Genomic DNA, 19588 nt, shown 5'->3' with positions numbered 1-19588 from the left:
TGTGTTCCTAACTCAGCCAGCATCATTATTAAAGAATAAGGGTACATCGGTTTTAAAATATACCATGAAGTGGCCCAGTTAGAACATTAGTTCATATGAGAAAGTTACAAAAGAGATTCAGACAGTTTTGATAGTTCGGTTGTCAGACATTACATGAAACCAGAATTTCATCTAGCCATTTCTTGGAGGAACCCAGAGAGCTCTAATTGCATGCTGGGTATCTTGCTCAGGTGCACTTCAACTCTGATACTTCACAATCTACATATGTGACTCAGTTTAGTCATTTAGGAACAGAACTGTGCTCTGTTGCTTTTGAAATGAGATACAGTTCCATCTCAACACCAAAGCTGTTCTGGTTCTGCTTAGTTACATCATGGTTTCAGGTCAAACACTTCCTTCCCATGCAGTTAGAATCAAGTCACTTTTCAGAAATGTAATTCTGAATATAGCACGTTGGTTACATCATTCATTTCCCAAGAGACAAATGACAAACTTCAACATCTTCCAAAGATCTGCAGTGTATGGATAACACCCACACAGCACAGTCTTTTTTTCTACCCGTGTGGCATATTGAGAGAAGATATCTGGAGTTTCATGATGAGGAAAATAAGCAAAGGTACAATGTAATAGTCTGCTAAATGGACACGGCTGGAAAAGGAGACTGAATTAACCTCTGGTACCTCCTGCCCCCCCTGCCATGCATGTCTTATCCTTCATTCACCACAGCCCTGTTCAGAGCTCATGAAGACAGTCCTCACATCTGGTGTGGTAAATATCAGTGATGCTCGAGAAATCCCACTGGGTCCCTGAAAGATTCCCAATATGAGGTTACTATATCAGCCCCTTTCCACACACACACACACACCACTAATCTGCAGCACTACCAGTGACACCGTGTCTCAGCAAACGACTTCTGTGCTTAACAACAGCACTCCAGTGCCTATTTATCTGTCTTGTTCTGTTCAAATCAATCCAGTGAATTTTATGAATCCCATTTAAACACTTCACGGCATGTTCAGGAGTCGCAATGCAGTTTTAGCTTACAGGCAAATGCACCATAAGAGGATACATTGCGGATCTGCAGCATAATGGAATTAAAAAATGGTAAAAGATTTAAAGAAGCTAACGACTTCCCTGTGACATTCTGGTATACGTGTTTGTGAGTGTCGCTATGGTCTCTATTCTCAGCTAATTATGCCTCCTCCATCTGTGGAGATTGTGTGGTGGAAGGTTTCTGCAATATGACATATTTTTGTATTGTAGTTATTGTTGACTCACATTTTTTTAAAGAAAGCCAATTTTTGAAAAGTATTTCACAACAAATAAAGGGGACTAAAGATTGAGACTAAGGATTTCCCCTGTTTAATAAGTGGATTATATGTATACATATTGTAGTTTATACCCTGCATGGTTCATTCTCATCCTCCCTCTCCATTTCTACCATGCAGTCATCACACAAGAGGGACTGCAATTGTCTTACTTAGATTTCCTTATAGAGAGATGTAAATAAGCAAGATTATGAACACTGCAACTCAATGACAACACAGGTCTATTCCTTAGAAACATCTGTCCCTCTCTTGACTATAAGGCCACATCGAACAAAATCTTATTTCACGTCTGCCAAGAGCCTGTAGAGTTATGAGAAATAACACTTCAAGTAGACATACAGACGTTTCTGTACAATATAAGCAATGCCTTTTGTTGGATTCAGTGCCTCTCAATCAGATTTATCTGCGTGACAGCTTAGTTTGCCATTGATAGTTTCATGAACAGTAAAACCTATTTTAAAGGTTAATGGGGAGAATCCTTAAATTCTGTACTGGATTCCAGAAATTAGACAAAGTCAGGCCTTCTCTTTTGCTGTTGCTTTGACACATTGGTGTGGTGGTTTGAACGTCACTGGGCAGGAGTGCAGCGTAGTGTTAAGAGCTCTAGAGTTCTGAGCAGATGGTTTTGGGTTTAATCCAGGTACTTTCCCCAAATTTCTACAGTAACAACCCAGCTGTATAAATGGGTAATTGTATGTAAAAATAATGTGATGTATTGTAAGAATTGTAAGTCGCCCTGAAAAATATTTAAGAAAGATGTTCTGAACATAACACTGAAGTTGTGCCCTGGCATCAAGGAAATTACAACATAAATTACATTTTATGGAATCTGCCACAACAGAAACTTTCAGTGGATACATACTTGTAGGGTGAATGCAAAGGGGAAAGATAAATGTAACAATGTTTCACAGTGTGTAGCAAAAAACACCAATAACTAGTATTAGGGCTTAACTAAACAGGGCCCATCTCACTTCTTTCTGTCTTCAATCCACTTGGCAGGCCTTGAACTGCACCAGTGTTTAGGGAGAGTATCTGTATGACACAAGATGAACTGCTCAAAATGTAAATCCAGCCCTGATAGCACGATCTAAAGCACTTTTGAAGAAATCTGTTATCAGCAGAGAGAACAATGCAGTCACACAGCGCTGTGATTACCCCACACCAACTCCCTACTTTAACTACAGATAAGCACCTAACTGACGATGATTCACTTAATCCTTTTAAATACAACTATAAATCTATCACTGGGATCAATAATTCAATCGCCAATCCACGGGTTTCTGAGCTGTGCAAACAGAGAAGGCTGTTACGCGGAATACTTTTTTATTTTAAGTCTTCTTCCCTTTGATTTAAACTAAGCCACCAGGTACCAGGCTGTAACTATATCAAATATTTAACCAAATGTAAATGGCAAATATTTGTGTGGACCAGAAAGTCAATATGGCTCTTTTAAGTTGCACAAAATATATAACGTAATGAATTTGCGTAATGCTTAATTTTACAGTTCCTAATTATGAATGTAAATGATTAATATCCCGGAGCATATAAATTCAATTTCGACAAGACATTCATAACTACTTATGCGGTAAGTGTCCTTTAGCCAATTTCAACAATTCAATCAGGACTGCTGGCTATCTAGCTCCCTCATTTATAAAATTGTATTTTATTGTGCATGAATGATATGTCTCTCATGGCAAGTGAAGCATTACAAACTCCATCATTTATGTCTATTCATGAAGATAAAAACTAAAAACAAGCATGTTTTTGGAATTTTCCTTAGCACTCTTGGCAGGAGGAATAAGGTAAAAATATTAATTTTAAATATTTAATTTAATTTCCTTTTGTGAGCTTTTAATCTTCTGTTTTGTTCGCTTTCCATTGATTTAATTAACACAGCAATGATTTGTGTGTGAATTTTAATATTTCATTTTGATGTATTTTATTTAAAGAACACACACTTTTGTGTTTTAGAGGAGCATATATGCATCTTTATACGCCCAATACAAATTAGGTATTTTGCTCGATAACCCCAATGGATACTAGCTCATCTGATCTGTAGGAAAGCTACCTTGATTGCATCCGTTCATGAAGAATATTAATCAAATGAATATACAACAATTGACCTTGAGATATGAAGAGAGATGCTAATGTGCAGGTTAAACTATGATTAAATGGATCTTTATGTAATGTAATGCATACTCTGAAAATGTGAGAATGTTACTTTTTTCCTTTCTTTCTGTAGTGCTGATTTAGATATGGATTTTTGAGACCAAACTGAGTAAGATTATTTTTGCTGAAGATTAAGTGAATGAGGGGCAGGTATGCACACACACCCACTCACAGGCAGACTGCACAACTACTGGCAAGACTATATTGACATCAAGATAGCCAGGTATTGAAATTCCTCAAATTAGCAAACAGCTAATGCCTAGGCTTCCCTCAGGTGAGAATTAAACCTTTGGATGGAAGAAACAGAGAGCGGGAGTAACAGAATCTGCATCAGCTGGGGGCTCCCCCTATTGCACCCCCACCCTCCGAAGCGCTTTCACAGCCAGAGCGCAACCTGCAAGAGCTGGTGTGATGGGACATAGATTTAAGCACACTGCTGCTGAAAATTCATTGTGAGTGCTTATTTTTTAATTAAAAATTCTGTTACTGCAGAAAAAAGCTTAGAGTGGGCTTAAGCTTACTAAAAGATGTTAAGACAGGGTTTAAGGAGAAAGACAAAAAAATCTGGGTATTGTATTTTAACGAGGTAAGCCAGCTTTAAATCCTTGCTAGTGCTGAAAAACTGACTGGGAAAAACTGTAAGTCATTGTAACCCTTTCTCTGGCTTCTGACAGCAACAATTGCAAATCTAAAATTAATACAAAAAAGCTCCCATCATTCTACATTATCTTTACTTTTATTTCTCAGGGAGGTTGGCATCAGTAAAGCATCAGTGTGGAAGAGAGTCACTCCTTACCACAGTTTTCATATTTTACCACTAATTCAATTTATTTGCAGGCTACCTAAGCCCTGGAAGTTTGCTTCAAAATCATGGTGCCAATAATTATCTATCCATATAAATTGCCTACTGACATGGAATTGGCAGTGCAGAAGAACTAACAACAAAAATAGAGAAGACAAAACACAACTGTTGAGGTAAAAGTGACAAAAAGGGAGGTCAAAATGCATGCAAATCAAAGAACACAAATGCAGAGGTCAAGTCATGTGTGCATGCAAAGTTACAAGTGTGTATTTCAGAACCACAGAGGGTTAAAAACGTGCACATGAAGTCCCACTAGTTTTCTATGCATCACCCAGTTTCACTGTGTGACATGGACAAATGACCAGGCCCGATTTTTTTTACTGCTTTGCCATGTCAGCAAAAAGTCTCCTGGTAACAGAGTAGACAGTTCGCTGCACTAGGGCTTTTCTGGTTATTTTCTTGTTAAGTTCAGGTCTACACAGCAGAAAAAAGTTTAGCATCCCGAGAAAGACAACTAGACAACAAAGAGCAAACTTCTGTGTTAATGAACCAACTAAACGAGGAGGGGAAGCTAGAGGCTGCTCACAGTTTGAGTTACAACCACTTCACCAGCCTCCTAATGGAAAGGAGCTCACTACCATCTTGTAGCAGCATTTCCTGTTGAGATAAGCAGCTTTGATCCTATTAACTGGTTCCTCAATAGTTTTGTGGGATAAATGCAATCGTGGGGATCTGAGCTGATGAAGAATGAACTGAGATATTTGTTTCTCAGTCTTCGGATTTCACTGGTACTGTACTGTTCTTCATTTACAGTCACAAGCGGGGCGTGACTGGCCTTAATCACGTATTATTTAATTATTGTTTGTTGGTTCCTTCTTCAGCAATTATTATTGAGTGCTCTAAATTATATTAATTTATGGTTTAGGGTTAGGTTTCTCTTTGTTCTTTCCACTTATTAACAACCTTGTTTTGGTATCCTTAATTGTTTTTGAATTGGTTTCCTGCTTCACTTGTGTTATTTAAGTTAATAGCCAACCATATGCCGCCAGGCCACATTCCCACATGGACTTCCCCGCATCACCTCCTTGATTACCATCACCTGCACCCATGACCCTATTGTTCTGCCTATAAAAGCAGGAAGCTCGGTTCACTAGGGACCCAGAGACACACCATCAGCAGAGCCAGTGAGAGCACTGCACTTTGAGATGCAAGCATGTGCTGGAGGAAGGAGTGGGGGATTGGACAGTGAAGCAACAGATGCCGGGGACCTGTATTGAAGGAAGAGCCATGGAACCTGACTAACAGTGGACCAGAGACGTGACGTTTGGAGTCTGTGGAAGAAAGATGGACCTGCCCAGCATGGATAAGTACTTTGTTTCCCTGTAGCTGGAAAAGAGATTGATATAATAGATTTAAACACCGCACTTAGTGCACTTTATTTTGAAAACCGCGGAAAGTGGTAAAGGACGGTAGGAGTCCTTTTGGAACCAGGACTGAAATTGCAATTGCATTGTTTAACTGTTGCTGCCCTCCCTCACCCTCCTGTGGTGGCTGTCCTGGGATTTATAACCTATAATAGAAAAGGAAAGGACATCCATATTTGCTTATTTTGCAGACTGTTTTCTGACTACAACTGACCTGTATCTATCCTAGAATCAGTGCCGAGCCGGTCTGAGCTTCTGCTTGGCCCAAAACAGCTACTGGCCCTGGAGGAACCGAAGAGAAATTGCATCCCAGAGCAGGCATCTCACTTGTGTGTAGGTGGTTTGTGGGGTGGCTGATACCTGACCTGTTGCTGCTTAGTGTGAATGTTTAAAGTATGGGAAGATTAGTTTTATATTGATAGTGTTTTATTAGGTCCTTTTAGTTCTTTAGGTTGGGGTATTTTATTCTTATGCGCCCTGAATATTAAAGGTGGGTTTTAGCTGGTGTATTTATTGCCTGTTATCTTCCCTGATTATAATTGCCATTTGTCCCCTGTGCATGTTACATCAAACCTGCTTAAATAAAATATTATTCTTTACCTCCTGCTGTTGTCTTGGGGTCTGATCGAGCCTGCCCAGAGAGAATTTGAAGGGGGTTGAGAGTTCCCCTCTTGCTCAATTGAGGTGGCGTAGTTGGTCATGTTTCACAACTGGTGACTGCAGTTCCCTCCGAAGGCCAGGTGCCTCCGAACTCAACCGAGCCTCACTGGACAGAGCAGGGGCAGCCACCTGCCTGCAAGGTGGTCAAGAAGGACATGCATACCACCAATGTCCCCCTCCAATGAAACGGCAAGCCAGCTCTACACTATTATCAATGGTGGCAGAAGATCCATTGGAATGGGTTGGTGAGATGGCAGGGTTATCCTATGAACAACAAGACTGGATGGAGGCACTGCTGCGTCATTGGTGGTGCGTTTTTGCCACCCACGAGGAGGACTTTGGTCGAACAGAGGCTGTTTTCCATTACATCCCCACCGGAGCTGCCCCTCCATCATGAGAGGACTATCATCCAGTGCCTCCTGCAATGTACAAAGAATTACAGGGGTTGATCCAGCAGATGAGGAGCCAGGGTGTGAACACCGAGAGCAGTGGTCCCTGGGCTGCCACTGTCGTGCTAGTTAAAAAGACGGGTCCCTGTGTTTCTGCATCGATTACCGCCAATTTAAATTAAGTCACTCATAAAGATGCCTATCCTCTCCCCCGCATAGAGGAATTGCTAACTAGCTTGACCGGGGGCGAGTGGTACTCGACCATTGCCCTCGCAAGTAGATGCTGGCAGGTCGCAGTAGATCCACGAGATAGGGGGGAAAAATCTACTTTTACAACCCCTATAGAGCTTTATGAGTTTGAAAGAATGCCCTTTGCAATGCCCCAGCCACCTTCCAGCGCCTGATGCAGAGGTGCCTCGGCGATCAGGTAAATACTTCTCTTTTGATTTACTTGGATGACATTGTCCATTCCCCTGATTTTGAGACTCATTTATGCCATCTAGAATGAGTATTTTGGACCCTCCATGAGCATGGATTGAAACTACAGCCTTGAGGTGCTGCCTGTTCCACAAGGAAGTTGGGTACCTTGGGCACCGGGTAAGTAAGGTGTGGGTGGCCCCCGACCTGGAAAAGATTGTGGCCGTAAAGAGTTGGACAGTTCCCTCGACTCTGCATCAGGTCCAGTCATTTCTGGAGTTTGTGGGGTATTACCGACATTTCATCCCCACCTATGCTAAAATCGCCGCCCCACTCCATGGGTGCTGAGGAGTCCAGCCGAGTGTGTGCTCTAGCGAGGGAAAGCCCAGTGGAAGCTGGGGGAGACTCTGCGGTGAGAGAAGAGTTTCCCTGGGCATGGTGGCAACAAGAGGATGAGGCACTTCAGGTAGTATGAGACTGGGTGGAAAGATGGCAATATCCCCCAGGGAGGGTTTCCCGTTTGTTGCCATCAGAAGCCCAATGGATGCTGCCCAAGTGGTCCCAGTTCTGGTTTGCCAGAGACTAGGCTTGGTCATGGGAGAACAGGTATTACAGAGTATAGCCCCTCGGGTGCTCGGAAGAGAGGTATGGGTCCAGTAACACGAGGCCACCAGTAACACGAGGCCACCGGTCATGCAAGTAGTGCATGAACCTTGTCCGTACTACGGGAGAGGTATTTTTGGTACGGCATGGGGGAGGACTCGAAGCGTTGGGTGGGGGAGGACCCTCAATGCTCCTGGGCAAAGGCGCTGCTGGAAGCGGGAGCCCCCTCCTTATGCCCTAAAGATAGTTGCCCTAGACCACCTGTCCTTGGGCCGTACAGATGACTTACCCATATGTAATTGTTATGGTGGATCCATTTTCATGGTTCACATGGTTGGTGCCTTTACGGGATCAATCGGCACCCACTACAGTAAAGGCACTGTGGAAGGCAGTAATGCAGCCTTTCGGCTGTCCCGAGTGCCTCCACAGCAACCAAGGGGCCAATTTTGAGTCAACACTTATGGCAGACCTGGCCAATATGTATGGGGTAAGAAAGAGCAGGACTACTACCTACCATCCCCAAGGCAATGGGGCCTATAAAGGGCTCAATCAGAACCTGCTCTCCCTGTTGTGGTTTTTGGGGGAGGCAGAGAACCATAAGTGGTCTGAGCGGCTCCCTGAACTGATGCAAGCATACAATAACATTGTATACAAGACAACGGGTTATTCTCCATTTTACTTAATGTTTGGTCGGCAGGCACGGCTCCCTGTGGATGTGGCCACCAGAGCTTTGCCATCTACTATGCCCCAGACATTGGAGGGGTGGGTGGCCAGTCATTAAGAGATTAATTGCCCCATATTTGAGTGCTGCAGAGAAGGTATTAGTATTTTATGTGCTCTGAATATTAAAGGTGGGTTTCAGTTGTGTATTTATTGGCTGTTATCTTCCCTGATTGTGTGCAATTGCAATTTGTCTTCCACTGCCTTTGTGCCCTGTGCATTGTTACATCAAACCTGCTTCAATGTTATTCCTTACCTCCTGCTGTTGTGTCTTGGGGTCCGATTGAGCCTGCCCGGGGAGAGAATTCGACGGGGGTTGCGAGTACGCCACCTCACTTGTTGAGCGAGAGGGGAAGTTGGTCACGTGTTTCACACTGAGCCCCCCCTGTAACAATATGAAGTTTAGCAAATTGAACAGCACAAACCAAGCACTACACTTCAAGTATAACCTACACTAAAACACTCAAATGAAACTACAAGGCTCTGTTCGGTGTTTTGCATTTCCCAACAGTAAGATGCTTTCTGAATACCTGCATATGACTTAGTGGATCACTTGTATCTGCAAGGAAAGCTGGGCTGTGAGTGTGTTGCCTCATCTACATCTCAAGACACTACTCCTTTCAAATATTTTGATCTCTGTATAGGTAACAATCTCTACTCTTTGAATGTAAGCAATTTGTTTAAATCACACAGGATGTTTCTGGGCAATGGTTCAGCCAGCACAGCAGGTGAGGGAGATGAGTGAGGCATGGTGCTCTGTAAGTCTCCTCTCAGGCATCACAAGCAGGGCTGCTGAAAATGTCACCTTCTGCCTTTAACTCAATCCACTGTGAAGATGCAGCATTGTGTATATTCTGCATCAGATGGACCAGTCACACTCTGAATGTATCAGTTATCTGTTATAGTCTTGAACTGCTGCATAAGGACAGTTGTATTGAACTCAGAAGCTTCTAACATCCTGCTCAGAGCCCATTGAAGATATAGAGATAGAGCATTAGATATCTATAGAGCTGCAGACATAAATTATGTCATTGCCGGTCTTAACTCAGTTAGATCAACTGAAACAAACACCAACCATTTGGAATGAATATGGGTTCAATAATGCAAACACATATTATTCATAAGTCAGTACACTTGAGTCAGCAAACAATGAGCATATATTAACGGTGCAAATGAAGGATGTCCATATATATATATTGTATATACTGGATTCTAATTTATAATCCAGCAGCTCTTTTAAAAAGGAGAAGGAAATGGAAAATCCACAATAGCAGCATTTGCCCCTTAAAGAACATCAAGACGGTGGCAAACCGAGAACGCTGGCTCCAGCACTCCATTAGCAAGCTTTACACAAAGAACAATTAGGCAAGATGATTTACATTATAGTCTGAGGTATGGTCAGCACTAGTCAAGATTAATTTGATTACTCAATAAATAATTTACTGGAAGAGTAAGTAAACTCTCTGAAATACAGATTCTTTAAGCCCGGGAGTGACACAATAAAGGTGGAGATGTGAATAAAATGGGTGGTTTCTTCTGTTAGTTGTAGACTCATTAAGCTGCAATAAATTAATGAATTAGTTAATAACTAAAAACTCAGTCTTAGAATTAAATATAGTCATTTTAAGAGTTTAAGCAGCTGTTTCGCACTGTACCCTTTATGTATAATTAATTTAAATATTTTAAAGTGCAGTACAGTTACAATATTTTAATCTTGGTAATGTTTTAACAACACATAAGTGATATGCGACTGGGACTTAACTGAGTGGTTACGATTGGTGTTGTTTTGGTTGTTTGTTGTTGTTTTAAATATACAGAGACATTCATCAGGATGTAAAGCATATTCCTGTTTCTAAACAATGCAAACAGAATAATGGACTGGTGGCTGCGGAGTCAAACCTCAATGTATTAAAACTGAGATGTCCACTGATGGCATTATCCACTTAAATATGTGACTGGTGCCTGGGCATTAAAGCAATACCACTACTTAAAAAAAAAAAAACGAAAATGTTGGGTTTAGAGATAACATTAAATATTAAATATTGTAAGAGTTTACTATATTCATATCAGATTTCTTTTAGCAGCTGTTTTGCAAAGTACCCTTTATATATAATTCATTTCAGCATTTTGAGGTACAAGTTAGTGCTTCAGTCTTTTTTAAAACAGGGCCATGAATGGCAGTTTAACCTCAATTAATTTTACAATAAAAAATGCTGAGATAAGCAGAAACCATCCTTTACATGGACAACTTGTTTACGTTATTTAATGTTCATATTCAGATAACTAAATTAACATTACAGAACTATTTATTATGTCTCATATTTTATATAAGATATATTAGTGTTGGGGCCCAAATACACACAGTTGTAGGCATACATTACTTCACATTCATCAGTAAGATTTTGCAACATTTAAAATAATACTGTGAAATGTAATGTATAATTTACTTTGTGACACAATAAAAGTAGGCCAAGAAGTAATACTGACACACTGTACCACTATTTCATAATAACAGGAATAATCAAAAAAACTTTTGTTGACTTTTGTTTTTTCCAGTTAGTTCTGAGGTGGGTATGGCTCCGGAATAAATTACTCCATATGTTCAGGGACCATTTGTACATAATATAAGGTAATATGACATTACTGCAATTTTATTTACCAAAGGCATGTTACCTATTTCAACACACTTTGCCATATTAGCATAAAAGCCATTTGAACCCTCTCCTGTGCTCCCACATAATAATCACAGGTAGGTATGTGAGCTGAAGATGGTGGCAATTACTTTCTAATCTCTGTGGAATAATGTGTTTAAAAACTGTTTCAGATAAAAATAAAACATTGATCTAAATGCAAAGTGACTGGAAATTAAGCCAAAAATATACTATGACTTCAAAAGGAGGCTTTTGTAAATATCCCTAATGTTCAATTGATTACCTGTTCCATATTCTGGTTATGAGTGATTAGTATCATTAACATCACCATACAAAGAAGATGGCCTAAAGGAAGGAATATTGAAACAAGTGCTTCAGATTTTGAATACTGATGGTGACTTGTTTTTAAAAAGCTGCACGCAGGTGCTCTTTTAATTGTTTGTCATAAAAAAAAGAAAAAGAAATAACCGATATAATTAATAAAATAGCCAAGAGCTTTGTGGCACTTGTCAATTCCAAATGTATTGGAGAGGACATTAACTAAAAAAATAAATAATGAGCAAAGATCAAGAAATCAAGTAATAAACACAATACCTTCATCCATATTTATAGCAATGCTGTGAATTTATTTGCATTAAAAAAGTAATCTGAAGTAATCTGTAACTACAATATGCTAATTATGGACAGTGTTTTAAATCAACCGTGTGGAGAATGTCAGTTTAATTTCGATGTGTGTCAGACCCAAATTATTTTTAAAGTGAATCATTCTTCAGCCCTGCCAGGATAGAATAAAATTCAAACCTGTCTGGGTGGCACAGTGGCAGACGAAACCAGTTGGAGGATGCTTTTCTTTGTCAGTCCCAGCAGGTGAACTTTACTGCCTGTCCCTCATCTCTCCTCCAGCACTAATAATGGGAGTTTTAATATGAGTAAATTCAGAGGTTAAGACAGACAAAAGATCAAGGGCCTGAGAGCTCATAACGCCTGCCTGCTCAGAGAGGGAAGGCACTCAGTTAAGGCTATAATTTCCATTTTTTCTACAACGACTTAAACAATGCACCTGACCTCTGACCCCAACAAGCCTCTTCGTATGAGGAAGACAGCAGGGAAACTGTGGTCTCGTTAGTCACTGTAGGGCCGGTTCATGGAAACCACTGTCAAATGTCAAGAGCGTCAAATTAGTACATTTGACAATGCATGCCCTGTGCCGTCAAATGTACCGTTTATGGAACCTCCAGACAGCCACATCAATGGACTTCTCATCCTCTCTGCCACAATCACAGTTTTCTCTCCCATTATTCTACAAGGACCAGCAATGTGCTGGATTAGGCATTTGAGATATCTGTGCCATTTCAAAGATGTTTCTATTGGCAATACAGTCAGGGACAGAGTAGACAATAAAAGATCAATTTGATTTTAAAAGAAAACAGAGCAGAACTAAGGTCAAGTATATCGAATAAACCTGACTTCTCAAAGCCAAAAAACATATAAAAGAATTCAAATGAACTTGGGTGCATGCATTACTGATTGTACATGATTGATTCCAGTGTAATCAATATGCAATACTACATTGTACAACATTACACTATATCACACAAGTGCATTTGTTTGGATACAAAGAGGGATTGTAGAGCGCAGTGACTGAAGTACAATGCCAAGAGCAGAATGACAACAGCGCCTTAAACCGACAGTGATTCTGCAGCCGTGGGGAGCCATACAGTGTGCAGAGGCGGAGGAGACGATACACACAACCTGCAAGTAGAGTCTGATCAGATGAGTGGTGGTGCCATGTGGTTAATAGAGACTGTCCCGTCGAGTCCAGATGTATGTGATTATTTTTCTCATGGTTTGGTCTTTTTTTGTGGCGGGTACAATGACCCTCAGTACATATTGTATTCAACAACAATGTTAGATTTTTTCAGGGAAGACCCATCCATCTGAAACAGAACTTACACGCACAACATTGGGACTGTAAAACAGGGAACTGCCCTGAATCCAGAGTCCATCCTTTCTGAGTCAATGTATTCCTCTGGCCAGTTAATAAAACATGATGGATGTTGTTCATTTTAGCAGTGCAGAAAACTATGACAACATAATTGATGCCAACACCTTATAAAATACACAGTGAGCCGTTGTCTTCTGTTGTTTTGTTTGCTGTCCTGATTTTAGTACTAATGTGTATACATAGTACACAATATGTTTGGAACTCAAGTGTCCAAGTGATAAGATAGATTCTAATGCAGTTAGGAGCAGGTCAGGGGTGACAGTATGCTAATGCATGGGTGACCTGCCAGGAGTGGGTCAGTCATCAACTCAGTAATCAAACCACACTGGGTACCCTGTCTGATGTCCTTCAGTGTTGAGTCCAAAAGGAACCACAAAATGATGCCAAATGTATACGCGATGTCATACATTGCCATTTGTGGCTAGCTTTAACTTTGTATCTGCCCACACCTTCTCAAAATAACAATGCTCATGAAATCAAACCAACCTTTCATTTATCATATTGACAGCAGCCACTCCCGTGTGCACACTGCAGCCTTCGAGACTGACTGCAAATACACGTCATTCCTTACCTTTAACAAGACTGTAATGCCAGCCTCAATGCATTCATATTATTATGGCTAATTATTATTATTATTAAAAAGTCTTATATAACATTTTAAAAAGTATCTTCATAATGTACACAACTTGGCTTATACTTGATAGGATTGAAAAATATGTATTTGATGAAGACAAACTTCAATGACACAATGACACAGACATACAACTAGATTGCCTAATGACAAGCGAGTGCCCACATCAGTTCAAAGACAGGGATATCCGGGTAGAAGGTGGACAAGGATCTGCACATTCACAAACCCTGCAGAAGAGCAAGCCTGCAGAGCACATTCACATTTTAACCCTTGCTTTGCTCCTACATATCGATTAACTTTTGTTACTGAACGGCGATCTATAACTCCTGCTTTGCATTCTTGATACCACAGGGATCAAGGGAAGAGAATAGAAAGTGTTCCTGGATCCTCAGCTGGTTCAAACGTCCTCTGTGTGCCACTCCTTGCCCTGTTATCACTGGGTGAACGAGACCATGATTACCAGAAACATTCTCCTTCCTGGGCTTCATTTTAATCATTCAGAAAGCTCCATGTTTAGAGAGAAAAGACACTAAACTACTGACCATGTTGCCCCCCGGCCACAACTTCTGACCCCAAGGTCAGGGCCTTTGACCCCTCTCCCCACCCCCATCAAAAGCCGATTGAATTTGATCCTATTATAAAAACTCAACTGTACCCAGTCGTAAATCTTGTTTTTGGTTAGTGCTATCTCTGGTTAATGACTACTCCATAACATTCAGTTGTATTGATCCCCCCTCCCCCACTTTATTTTGTTCTTCTAATGAATCTGTAGTCTTAAAGATGCTGTGTCACTAAAAAGAGACCATGACTGATTAAAAAAATGCAACCCGCCCACGACCTTTGCAAAAAAAAGCCTTCATAAGATATGATCCATTTTTTTGGTGTGTAGTTATCCAGGAGGGTACATTAACACCCAAAATAACCTTCCGGCGAACTGGACCAATATGCGTTCAAAAACGCACTTTGACTTTACATTTGATCAATCTATACATGTCCCTGTTACAGCCAAAGGAAAAATATTATAAAACATATAAACACACATACACACATATGTATATACGTGTGTGTGTCATTTTAGGGTGACATCAATTTTTATTTTTTGACTGACGTTTTCTCTCTAAAAATAGATTAACTCATCTAAAAAAGCTAATGACGTTTTGTTAGATTAACGAAAACCTGAATTGAAAGTGGTTGTTTCTAACAGGATTTGGCAAATGTGAATTGTATTTTATTTTATTTTTTAAACTCCCGGTTAGAATCATGTGCAGTGTTGTAATTTAATTATATAAATAAATCGCACGATTAGGAGTCTGCAGAAGATGACGTTTTGCAAATGAATCTGCATCATGGGAGAGCAACATTTCTATTTAATACGAAATCCATTTCAAATAGGATTCACAAGGGTCTTTGCTCTGTCACAACCTTTGTATTATTATGAATAATAATGGCATTTGACAATTTGCGATTTTAAACAAATATAAAAGATTGATACAATTCTTGAGTCCGACATTAAAGTAAAAATGTAAGACAGCCAACAAAAATCAATTGACTACTGTTCCCATCTGTGCGACACCTGACTCCGCAGCAAGAATCAATTTCTAGAACAAAAGTTCCCTGGGAAAAAAGCGTATAAATCGGTTAAGATATAAATTATTAATACGCCCATTATTATTATTATTATTATTATTATTATTATTATTATTATTATTATACGAATTTCAGAGAACACATCAGTAGGTCAAGTAAAAAAAAAATCGTTTAGGTAAATTCGACATACGATTTACCATAAATGTATTATTATTATTATTATTATTATTATTATTATTATTATTATTATTAATAATAATAATAATAATAATAATAATAACAACAACACTATTTTAGTCATATCAGGCAAACTGCCACAGTCTTCATTAAAAGTGATCTGTGTTTTTAACAATGTATAGCATTTCATTTGGGAACATTCATTGACATTCAAATACAATGTTGCACTATTGCAGTGTGGATATATACATAATTATCTATGGCATCGAATGCCATTTCCTATACTACTCGCTTGGAAAAGAGACAATTCATGAGCTGTTTTATTTTCAAACGTATTAAGAGAAAGACTTTCTGACTGGCAGCTCGTCAGGACGGGCTGCTTCCTCTGCCTGGTCCGTCTTGTGCTGCGAACAGAAAAGCTTTCATGACTCCAAGCTGTTTCACCCCCGAGGGGACATTCAGTTTTACTATTTCTTTTGCAAACTTTAGCTCGTAAAAAAATCTTTTCAGACTGCAGGCCGGATTAAATGATGCTTCAGATGGCTGAACTAGCATCTGCCAGCCTCACCACACAACCCACCCCTGAACCCCCCCATCTCCAACGCCCAGTCGGTCAACCCAGGGACTGGGGGGCTTCTGTATATATGTGAACTTAACAGAAAAAACACTACTACTACTACTACTACTACTACTACTACTACTACTACTACTACTACTACTACTACTAATAATAATAATAATACTAATAATACAGTCATACATCAAATACATCACCTCAGTTTGTATCATATGAAAGATTATTTGCTGATTTGATTAGTTTTTTAAAACAATGATTTCGTTTCTTAGTCTGTATCTTTGAATTTTGAAATTCCTGTGATTATACCAGTAGGTATTTCATTTATGATTTATGTAAAGTATTTATTTCTGCCATTTCACACCTACTGCTGTTGCTGCTGCTGCTACATGTGCTGTATTGCTGCTACTTGACGATTATAACAGCAGACTGTAAGTATGTGTATAGCTTTTAGAGAGCACTATTTGAGGGAGAGGATAGTCTCTGTACAGGATGAAGAGAATTGTTGATGTGATACAACAATGTGATGTGACATTGGTATGTAATGTGTCTGAAATTTAAATATTTGTTTTGAATTTGGGGAAACTCAATTTGTTCTTGCCCTGTTGGATTACCACTAACTGAAAACAAATATATAACATTGGAATTAAAACTTCATACATCATTACTTAAGTAGGCTTAGAAATACCACAATGTTTATCTGATATCTGATTTGATCTTAAATATTTCTGTTTTTAAAATGCCAAAGTCAATAGCAGATCCCACTGACTAAAGCAAAAAACAAACAAAGAAAGAGGGGTCTGAGCAGGGATGTGTCACTAACACACATAACATAACCCCCGTTGTGTATCTGTAATTAAATCTGTTTAATCATGATAATTTTTCACAGCAATAGAACTTCTTTAAAACTATTCAGGTATGTGTTTACATCAACGTACAGAATGCATAGTCAGTATGTTGGCATTGTATCAGTTTTACACTACAAAATGCATTCTCATCTTAAGCATGCATGCCCAAATAAGAGCAAAGGTGCAGTTTGACAATTGTCTGTTAGGTGGCAGTAATTCATTTTTAAAATGCTCATGCAAACTTCACCCACGCAGGGTTTCATTTATCGCATGCAGCTCAGAGAAATTCCTAATCTGGAGTGCAGATGTCCAGAGAAACAGACACTGTGTACAAAGATGGCTGCTGCATACAAACATAACCCCCACCTCCTCTGCAATAGCACCTTTGTTGTTGTTTTCTCAGACACAATAGAGAGAGGAGGACCTCAAAAGGGGCCAGCGGTGCTTTGACAAGACTCAGTGGGGTCTGCAATCTGTGTAGTTCAGTGGGTAGCTGTACCATCTGCTGGGAGTCTCATTGTAAAACCACAATCCCTGCCGACCCTTACATCTTCAACTCCTGGAACAGTTGCATATTCTGCAGGACAGGAGGATCTTCGATCAAGAGGAGGCAGCACTCAAACCGTTACAAATGAGGGGGTAAATGGCCAGGAATACATTGACAACAATGAACAGCCATTTCAGAGAAAGGGGAAAGGAAAAAGTAGCCGCGATAGGATCCCTGGGTTTCACAGCAGATGTAGAGTCTGATCAATAAAATCAATAGCTAATGTTTGCTGACTTTAAAATGGTTAAGGAGGCTGGCTGGCGAGAGACCATATGATGAATGGCCAGTAGGCACCAGGACTGCATAAAGGTCAAGGGTCACTATCACCTTGAGATATAATCTACAGCTGGTTCTCTTCCTACTGGACACTGATTAGGGTTGTAAAAATGGCTTATGTCGACCTTCTGGCAAGTCCTAGGAAGCTGGCTGACCACTGGCCATCTTTTTATTTTTAAGATGCATTGTTGGTTTCACTTCAGTTCCCAGTGTTGTAAAGCATTGATTGCTGGGTCTCACCGATGACGACGCTGGTTGAAAGGGAGGGATCTCTCTATGCTGGAGCATAGAGAGAAAATGCTGGAGCTGGGTCTCTAATTGTCCCCACTGCAAGACAAAGGGGAAAAGAGCCTGTTGCCATATGGATTTAGTTGGGATGTTATAATTAATTTAGCACTGATCAATACCTACCAATAGGTAAACGCTATGGTAAAATGGCCAAATTCACTTCCTACTAATCAATAGCAGTACACATGCAAAGTTCAGATTACACGCAGTGGAAGGAGTGTTTTGCGGTAATGCACAGCAAAAGTATCGTAGCTGTCGTGTTCCTGGGCACTCAATAAGGCGATGGAGTATTGAGGAGAGGGGAAAAAGCACAGAGAAGAGGCACGGCATGACTCCACTGAGACTGAATGTCAGTTCCCAAGAGGCATTGCATTTGGAGTTACACAAACTATGGGTCAGAATGATACAATATGGCTTGTGTAACGATTTGTCCTTTTTCAGCTGGAGTGCTATGTTTAATGTTGATAATGGAAAAAGCCACAAACTGGGTAAGAAACACATGAAAACTTACCACAGATCACAGTTAAATGCATTCACAACATAGTAATCTACAGATTACAGTGCTCCTGTTTTAACTCACTTCCATGGCCTGCAGTCTTGATTGTTTTCTCTAGCCTAAATCAGTGCTCAACAAACTGAGAACTCATCATTGCTATATAATTGAAAAATATATTTGTTTAATGTACAATATTTTTTCAAGTAAATGAATCAGCCAATGACATTTACAATTTTATGAGACCAAATGTAATGGTAAAAATATCAGGCCAATAACGTAGTGCCAGTGTTAGCCGTATTCACATTTATAATATCCCATGGTGTGTCTTCTGTTTACTGCTGAGTTGGTCATTTTCAGGTAATGTATCACAATGCCCCAGTTTGCACAGAAAGTAGAGGTGCATGCCGTGCTGTGTCCAGAGGGAAATAAAGTTCTGCCGTATTATCAAAATGACACCAACTGCCCTACTACTTACGTGAGTTCCACATGCGGTGGTGCAACTTTCACACATGACACCCCATCCACCAATTTTAAATATGTGCTTCATCAAGTACAGGGTCCTGGGGGTGACCAGAGCCCAGCCCAACAGACAGATGGGATGCCACTCCATCAGAGGGCAGCACTAACACACATGCACTACAGTCACATGACCACAGGGCAATTAAAATAGCCAACCAAGCTAAACAGCATGTCTTTGGGATGTGGTAGGAAGCTGGAGCACCCAGAGGAAACCCACACAAATACAACATCCCTTTATCATAACTAAACCGCTAAACCTCAGTATTATCAAAAATAGCAAGGAAATAGATGTTCTTTGTCTACACCTCAAAAGGGCACTTTCTCCAGGATGACCACGGACATTCTCAGCTACTTTACAGATTGCTTTAACTTTAGGACTGCGCTGTTTCCAGCAAAGCCGATAGATGTACTAGGCCACAGGGAATACCATTCCCCTATCCTGCTGGTGTGGCAGAGGCCCAGCTGCTTAGCACTTCC

The sequence above is a fragment of the Amia ocellicauda genome, chromosome 8, assembly GCF_036373705.1.
Source record: "Amia ocellicauda isolate fAmiCal2 chromosome 8, fAmiCal2.hap1, whole genome shotgun sequence".
In the NCBI taxonomy this organism is placed as follows: domain Eukaryota; kingdom Metazoa; phylum Chordata; class Actinopteri; order Amiiformes; family Amiidae; genus Amia; species Amia ocellicauda.
Note: the sequence above shows the minus strand (reverse complement) of the source record.